The 7,905-nt window shown below is 42.7% G+C and overlaps 1 non-coding gene across 1 annotated transcript; it reads left to right on the top strand.

The window, feature by feature from the left end:
• Positions 1 to 7,555: 7,555 nt before the first annotated feature.
• Positions 7,556 to 7,662, top strand: LOC118491963. Its single transcript, XR_004892408.1, has one exon. It is a non-coding gene; the product is annotated as a small nucleolar RNA R71 (small nucleolar RNA).
• The last annotated feature ends 243 nt before the right edge of the window (positions 7,663 to 7,905 follow it).

Raw genomic sequence — 7,905 nt, forward strand, 5'->3', positions numbered from 1 at the left:
TGTGGATCCTCAACAACCGGCCTTCCGGCATGCCAATCTGCATGCATCCTCCTCGCTTGATCGTCAAAGTACCTATTATTCGTGTCCACCTCTCGGGAATACGCAAATGTGCGGTTCCATGCCTCAGTACGATCAAGATTATGTTTTAACGACCGCTCTATACTTGCACTATTCCTCGTGTTTTGATCATACAACGTCCTCTCCGACCCCGACCATGTATCAAAAATAGATGCCGGAGGACGTTGACTTTCAATCACTTCTTGCATTGTACCGTTATAAGCCCAACCCGGCTCATAAGACTGTTGCGCATAATCGTAAAACATACCACCATGACCTCCACCATAACCCCCTTGACCAACATTTTCACCACCATGCGGCTCGTCCGCATAATCCTCGTCTCCACTCGGAACTACTTCTTCATCACTTTCCGGCTCGTCCGGCTCACCTGGTAACAAATCTCGTGCACCCGCCTTCAGTGCTCTCCACCTTTGGCCTTCCGACTTTAACTTGTGATAACGCTCTGATTGGGTGTACGTCCAAACATTCCCCAACTTATCCAACGTAAAAGGCTGGTGCCTTTTTGTTGCTCCCCAATCTTCAGATGTTATCGCCTTCTGTTGTTTCATCAACCCCGTAATTATTCGACAATAAGGGACGATGTCTCTTCCATACTTATTCCGGCAGATCCATAAGTGGTTCATGATAAGATAACGTATCGGAAAACGTGGAGCCCCATGCATTAACGAATAAAGAACAGGTACCTCCGGAAACCTCACCTGCTCTTTGTCTCCCCTTCTTGGAATTACATTGAGAAGACAGATTGTATGCAACAATTTAGCTTCAATTTTCAAATTCTTCCGGTATAGAATACCACTGTATGTACCGGGTAAAAATATCGCTGCCAACATATCATTCCATCGAACATGTTTCTCCGGTTTAAGCAAGAGGTCATCGAGAGTGGGAACCATGTAATCACGAGCCGGGAGACTGTCATACTTCCCGAGCTTCTTCAATGTGTCAAATGACATCTCCACCGGTACCCCGTGCACCTCACCAATCAACTTCATCTGTGACGGCTTGTTAAAATTGTGACATTTCAAGGTCGCCATCCATTCTTGTATCTCGGTCATAAACAAGTTGCTTTTGTCTTTATCGAAACATTTGAGCGCCGAATCCCATCCTAACGCCCGAAACTTATCAAACACCCCAAACTGTTGGAACTCCACTTCCCGAACCTCTCGTTCACAAATGAAGGCCGCTGCCTTGTTCTTCAACTTATTCATGCTGTCATGGTAAAGTGTCGGTTGCCACTCCTCTGCTTGATCATCTAATGGACCCGAATTCCACACCGGCTTACCACTTGGATCCAACTCCATTTCTTCTTCACTCCCACTCTCGCTTTCACTTATTCGACCAATATATTGCCTTTTTCGCGGTTGTTGTTCCACTTGTTTGCCTTTTCCTTTCGATGATGACGAACTGGATCCCGCTTTTTCTTTTGTCTTAACCATTTTCCTACACACATGAGAACAAACAACACAAGCAAACAAAACAAAATTAGGCTCCTTCCTCCAAAACATCCCCACACTTGCTTGTTACTATGGTTGTAGATGCTAGTGAACTATCAGTGTATAATTTTTTTCAAAAATTTGGGCATGGTGTCTCTACAATGTAGAAATCCCCCAAAAGTTCACTACTTTATTAGACATCCTACATCTACAATCATACTCATGTTCAAGACAATTAGCAAATAACATTATGAACAAGCAAGTGGGTATGAACAAACATCAATAACCTCAATCTTCACAATGCACCATCAAAATACACAAATTAAACTTCCATACCTTGATTTGAAGATGAACAAGTGCTTATGAAACAAAAACTCCAAAAACCCCTAAAAAATTTCGAACTAGGGTTTGGGATTCGGACCCAAAAACAGCGTTTTCTTGTAAATCTCTTGTCAAAATCAGAAACTACGTGAAAAATTAGTCAAGATAGACTCCGATTTCACTTAGTTTGGACAAGAATTGAAGGAGTTATGGAGGATTGAAGGTTGGGGAAGAAGAAGTTCTTGTGGGTCTTGAGAGAGATAATAGTGATAGTTGGATGGTGATAGAGAAAGGTTGTGTGGATGGGGAAAATGTCACGTGACCAGATGTTGTAAGGTTTTATTATATATATATTTTTTTATGTAACTGCGGAACCCAAACGACCGACATGAATTTTTACCGTACCGTAAATTACGGTCTCACCGTAATTTACGGTGAGACCTGAACATGAATTCTGCACCGTAAACCAGTAGGTTTACACCGTAAGGCTTTCCAACTTTTTATTTCCACCGTAAATTACGGCAATACCGTAACTTACGGTGCGAACTGGGCACATATACTTTCGCCAAAAATGGAGTTTTTAAGTGAAAAATTTTTTTTATATTTTTTTAGTTTTTTCAATTTTTTTTATGTTTTTTAATTTTTTCAAAAACTTATAAAAATTACCCTACCCCCTCAAAAATCCCGTGTTGTCCTCAACACAATGTTAGAGTAATTCGTGACCCGAACATCCCCACACTTGTTTCAAACACGGATTTCGAGAAAATACGGCAATTGTGCAAATTATACAAAACAAACAAAACAAAATAAAACTATGTACACTACCAAACCTGGGCCTCTCATGGTTGTTCCTCATCGACCGGGCGCAAGATGTAGCCCGCTTTGTCAAGCTCCAAGTTGTTGATGTCGTTTCCCTCCAAGTACGGCTTCAAGCGGTGACCGTTCACCGTTTGTTGTTTCAATGTTTGCTCGTCTTGGATGTCCACATCACCAAATCTCCCAACTCTCCGAACGACATACGGGCCCATGCATTTGCTTTTAAGCTTTCCCGCAAACATCTTCAATCTTGAGTTATACAACCAAACTTTTTGCCCCACTTCAAATGTTTTCTTTCTCAATTTCGCATCATGCACCTTCTTGAGTTTATCTTTATAAGCTGATGCACATTCGTACGCCTCATCCCGAATCTCTTCTATTTCACTTAATTGCAACTTCCTCAACTTCCCCGCCTCGTCATAATCCGCGTTAACCGTCTTAATTGCCCAATGTGCTCTATGCGCCAACTCCATTGGCAAGTGACAACCCTTACCATACACCATCCGGTAAGGCGTTGTGCCAATAGGAGTCTTGTAGGCCGTTCGATATGCCCACAATGCATCATCTAACTTACTCGACCAATCCTTCCTATCCGTTCTCACCGTCTTCATGAGAATCTCTTTGATTTGACGGTTGGACACTTCGACTTGTCCACTTGTTTGCGGATGGTAAGGTGTGGCAACTCGGTGGTTCACGCTATACCTTTTCAATAATTTCCCGAAATTGAAGTTCTTGAAATGCGAACCACCATCACTTATAATAACCCGCGGGATTCCAAAGCGAGAAAAGATGTTGGATTGAACAAATTTACAAACAACCGAATGGTCGTTTGTTCGTGTTGCAATAGCCTCAATCCACTTCGAGACATAATCCACCGCTACCAAAATGTATAGGAAGCCATTCGAATTCGGGAAGGGACCCATAAAATCTATACCCCATACATCAAATATCTCAACAACCAAGATTGGTTGTAATGGCATCGCATCCCTCTTCGATATACTACCCATCTTTTGGCAATTTATACAATTTCTGGCGAATTCACATGCATCCTTGAAAATGGTGGGCCAATAAAACCCACATGAAAGAACCCGATAGCCTGTTTTGTGCCCACTAAAATGACCCCCACAAGCGGACGAATGGGCATGAGTCAAGATTTCCAACACTTCCGTTTCGGGTACACACCTTCGTATAACTTGATCCGGTCCGATCTTGAAGAGATCCGGTTCATCCCAAATGTATTGCTTCACTTGGACCATGAATTGTCGTCGACGCTTTTAGGTCCAATGACTTGGGATGGCACCCGTGGCTAAATAGTTGACATAATGAGCATACCACGGTGCAACGAAAGTGGAAACGGCCAAAAGTTGCTCGTCGGGAAAACTTTCATTAATTTCACTTACATCGTCGGTCCCTTCCACCGGAATCCGAGACAAGTGATCCGCTACTACATTCTCACTTCCCTTTTTATCTCGGATTTCTAGATCGAACTCTTGTAATAATAACACCCACCGAATTAATCGAGGCTTCGCGTCCTTTTTCTCCATCAAATACCGGACCGCACTATGATCCGAATAAACCACCACTTTGCTCCCCCAAATATACGAGCGAAATTTATCCAAAGCATACACCACCGCTAGTAATTCCTTCTCGGTTGTGGTGTAGTTAAGTTGTGCTTCGGATAAAGTCTTACTCGCATAGTAAATCACCACCGGCTTTCTATCAACCCGTTGACCCAAAACTGCACCAATAGTGGTGTCGCTTGCATCACACATTATCTCGAACGGCTTTGACCAATCCGGTGGTTGCAAAATAGGAGCTTTGACCAAGTGTTCCTTCAAAACAGTGAAAGCTTGCATACACTCGTTAGTAAAATCAAATGGGACATCTTTTAATAACAAGTTGCATAAGGGTTTGGTGATAACACTAAAACCTTTAATGAAACGTCTATAAAAACCCGCGTGTCCCAAGAATGACCTTACCCCCTTAACATTTTTCGGAGGTGGAAAAGATGATATTACCCGTATTTTTGCCTTATCCACCTCCATCCCCCTTTCAGAAATCACATGACCCAACACAATGCCCTCTTGCACCATGAAATGACTTTTCTCCCAACTTAGCACTAAATTTTTCTCAACACATCTTTTTAACACTTTTTGTAATTCATTGAGACAAGCATCAAAACTAGTGCCAAAAATGGAGAAGTCATCCATAAATACTTCGAGCGACTCTCCAACCATGTCCGAGAAAATACTCATCATACATCGTTGGAAGATTGCCGGAGCATTGCACAAGCCAAATTGCATTCGCCTAAAGGCAAAGGTGCCATATGGACAAGTGAAGGTGGTCTTGTGTTGGTCATCCCGGTGTATGGCGATTTGGTTGTAACCCGAATACCCGTCTAAAAAACAATAGTATTTTTGACCCGATAGTTTTTCAATGATTTGATCAATGAATGGTAGCGGGAAATGATCCTTAGAAGTGGCGGCATTCAATTTTCGGTAGTCAATACATACACGCCACCCGGTAACCGGTCGGGTGGCAATTTGTTCACCACTTTCATCTTTGACTACTTGAATGCCGGCCTTCTTAGGCACAACTTGGGTGGGACTCACCCAGGCACTATCCGAAATTGGATAAATAATTCCTGCATCCAACCATTTAATTACCTCTTTTTTAACTACCTCCCGTAGGTTCGGATTCAATCGCCTTTGAGCCTCTCGTGTCGGCTTTGCATCTTCAGTGGTAATGATCTTATGCATGACAATGGATGGACTAATTCCTTTAAGGTCGGCAATCGTCCATCCAATAGCTCCCTTGTTCTCTTTTAAAACCTCCATCAACGCTCGCTCTTGTGCCAACTCCAAATTAGAGGCAATAATGACCGGTAAAGTGTCATTATCCCCTAAAAACACGTACTTCAAGTGGCTAGGCAAGTCTTTGAGCTCCAACTTTGGCGGTTCCTCCAATGATGGTTTTGTACCCGAATCGATCTCCGCCGGTAGACCTTCAAACTGGTGGGTCCATGGTGGTCGACCTTCTTTCAACGCCATCGCATCTTGCGCTTCCTCTTCAACCCGGAGTGCATAAGCATGTACCTGTTCAGAAAAATCACACAAGCAAATATCCAAACCATCCTCCTCATACTCATGCGGGTTGCATCCATCAACTATATCTGCCATAAAGCACTCATCAACACCGTTAGCATTAGAATTGTTAGTAAAAACATTCAAACGCATTTTTCTATTTCCAAAAGCTATATCAACTGTACCAAATCTACAATCAATAATAGCATGTGCGGTGCTTAAAAACGGCCGACCCAAAATTATATTTTGTTGTTGCTTAGGGTCCGCCGATGAGTAATCCAAGACTAAAAAGTCAACCGGGTAATAAAACTCATCAATTTTCACAATTACATTTTGAACCATACCCCGAGGTAGCTTATGAGACAAATCGGCCAAAACAACCGTTGTCTCCACCCTTGCTAACGGACCAAAGTCATATTGGTCATATAAGCCCCCCGGTAAAATGCTAACCCCGGCTCCAAGATCTAGCAACGCCTTAGCCATTTGAAAATTTCCAACTTGTATATTAATCAATGGCGTGCCCGGATCTTGGAGCTTAGGAGGAAGCTCCCCATTTAAAACCGCACTCACTTGCCCGGTTAAATCCACCCGCTTAGGCACTTTCTTTTTGTTTTGCCTTTTTTGTGTACATAATTCTTTCAAAAATTTTGCATAAGCGGGGACTTGTTTTATTGCATCGAGGAGTGGGAGATTTATTTTCACTTGTTTAAACATGTCCCACATCTCTTCCTTTTGGGGACCTCTCGACACAATAAAATTTTTCTTTCCCGGGTCAAGTAAGGCCGATGGAAACGGGACTTGACTCGGTTCACCCTCAACTTTTTCATTCTTTTCGTTTTCACCCAAACCCGATTTTTTAACAATTGTTTCTTTTGGTTTAACCGGTGAAACTTCATCATCACTTTCATTACCCGTGACATCCTCAACTACCCCCTCAACCAATTCAGGTGACAAATTGGCTTTGAACTCTTTTCCACTTCTTAAAACACTAACATGATTAATATTAACATTACCTCATGACGAACCATGTGAAGGGTTTACCTTAATGTCGCTTGGAAGTTGACCCTTACTTTTCTTCAATTCAGCCACATCAGTTGCTAATTGACCCATTTGGGTTGTTAGTGATTGGATGCTTTTATCACGAACCTCATCCTTTTGCATTCGAACTTCATCGAGTTGGTTCCGTTTTTGCATCTCCATTTGCATGCTCTTTGGCATCTCCATCATCTCATTTTCACCCGAAGACCCCCTTGTTCTTGACCCGTTTGGTATTGTTTTTGATAGCCTTGGTTGTTTCCACCTCGGTATCCACCTTGGTTATTGTAAGATTGGCGTGAACCAAAGTTACCTTGGCTACCTTGAAAGTTCGGGTTGGCTTGATTTGAAGGGTTCCCGTACCGAAAATTCGGGTGGTTCCTCAATCCGGGGTGGTAGGTATTAGAGTTCATGTTGTTGTAATTCCTACCACCTCCTCCTTGACCTTGACCTTGAACCGCATGGACTTCTTCGTGTTGCCCTTCCAACAACCCTTGGCAATTTTCAGCCGCGTGACCTATTTCATTACACAAAGCACAAACATCATAAATTTGGTTAGTGGTTTGAACATTACCATCATCTATGGCGTGCACTTGAGGTCGGGCAATGGCCGGGCGGGCTCTTCTTGAGGCTTGAGCTTTCCTCTTTGATGTAGTTGCCATGCTTTCCAAGAACTCCCAATCATCATTCTCATAATTTGTACCAAAAGTCCCACCGGTAATGGACATTAGATCACGTGCATCTTCGGCACTCAACCCCTCGTGAAACGCATTCATCAACTCCCACAATTCAATTCCATGGTGAGGGCAATTCTTTATCATCATATTGAAGCGTTCAAACGCCTCGTGAAACATCTCACCATGTTGTTGTTGGAAGCTTCTCAACCCCTTTCTAATCTCACCATGTTGTTGTTGGAAGCTTCTCAACCCCTTTCTTGCATCGTTAGTCTTTTGGGCGGTGTAAAACTCATCCAAGAAAGTTTGTTGCATCTCCCCCCATGTATATATGGATGCCGAAGGTAACGTGTAGAACCATTTCTTCGCCTTATCTTCCAAAGAAAATTGGAATAATACCAATTTGATGTCATCGGCCGAGAACCCTTGACTCCCAAGAGTATTACAAATCGAATCATAAGCCTCTAA

Source organism: Helianthus annuus, chromosome 4 (genome assembly GCF_002127325.2).
Source record: "Helianthus annuus cultivar XRQ/B chromosome 4, HanXRQr2.0-SUNRISE, whole genome shotgun sequence".
Classification (NCBI taxonomy): Eukaryota; Viridiplantae; Streptophyta; class Magnoliopsida; order Asterales; family Asteraceae; genus Helianthus; species Helianthus annuus.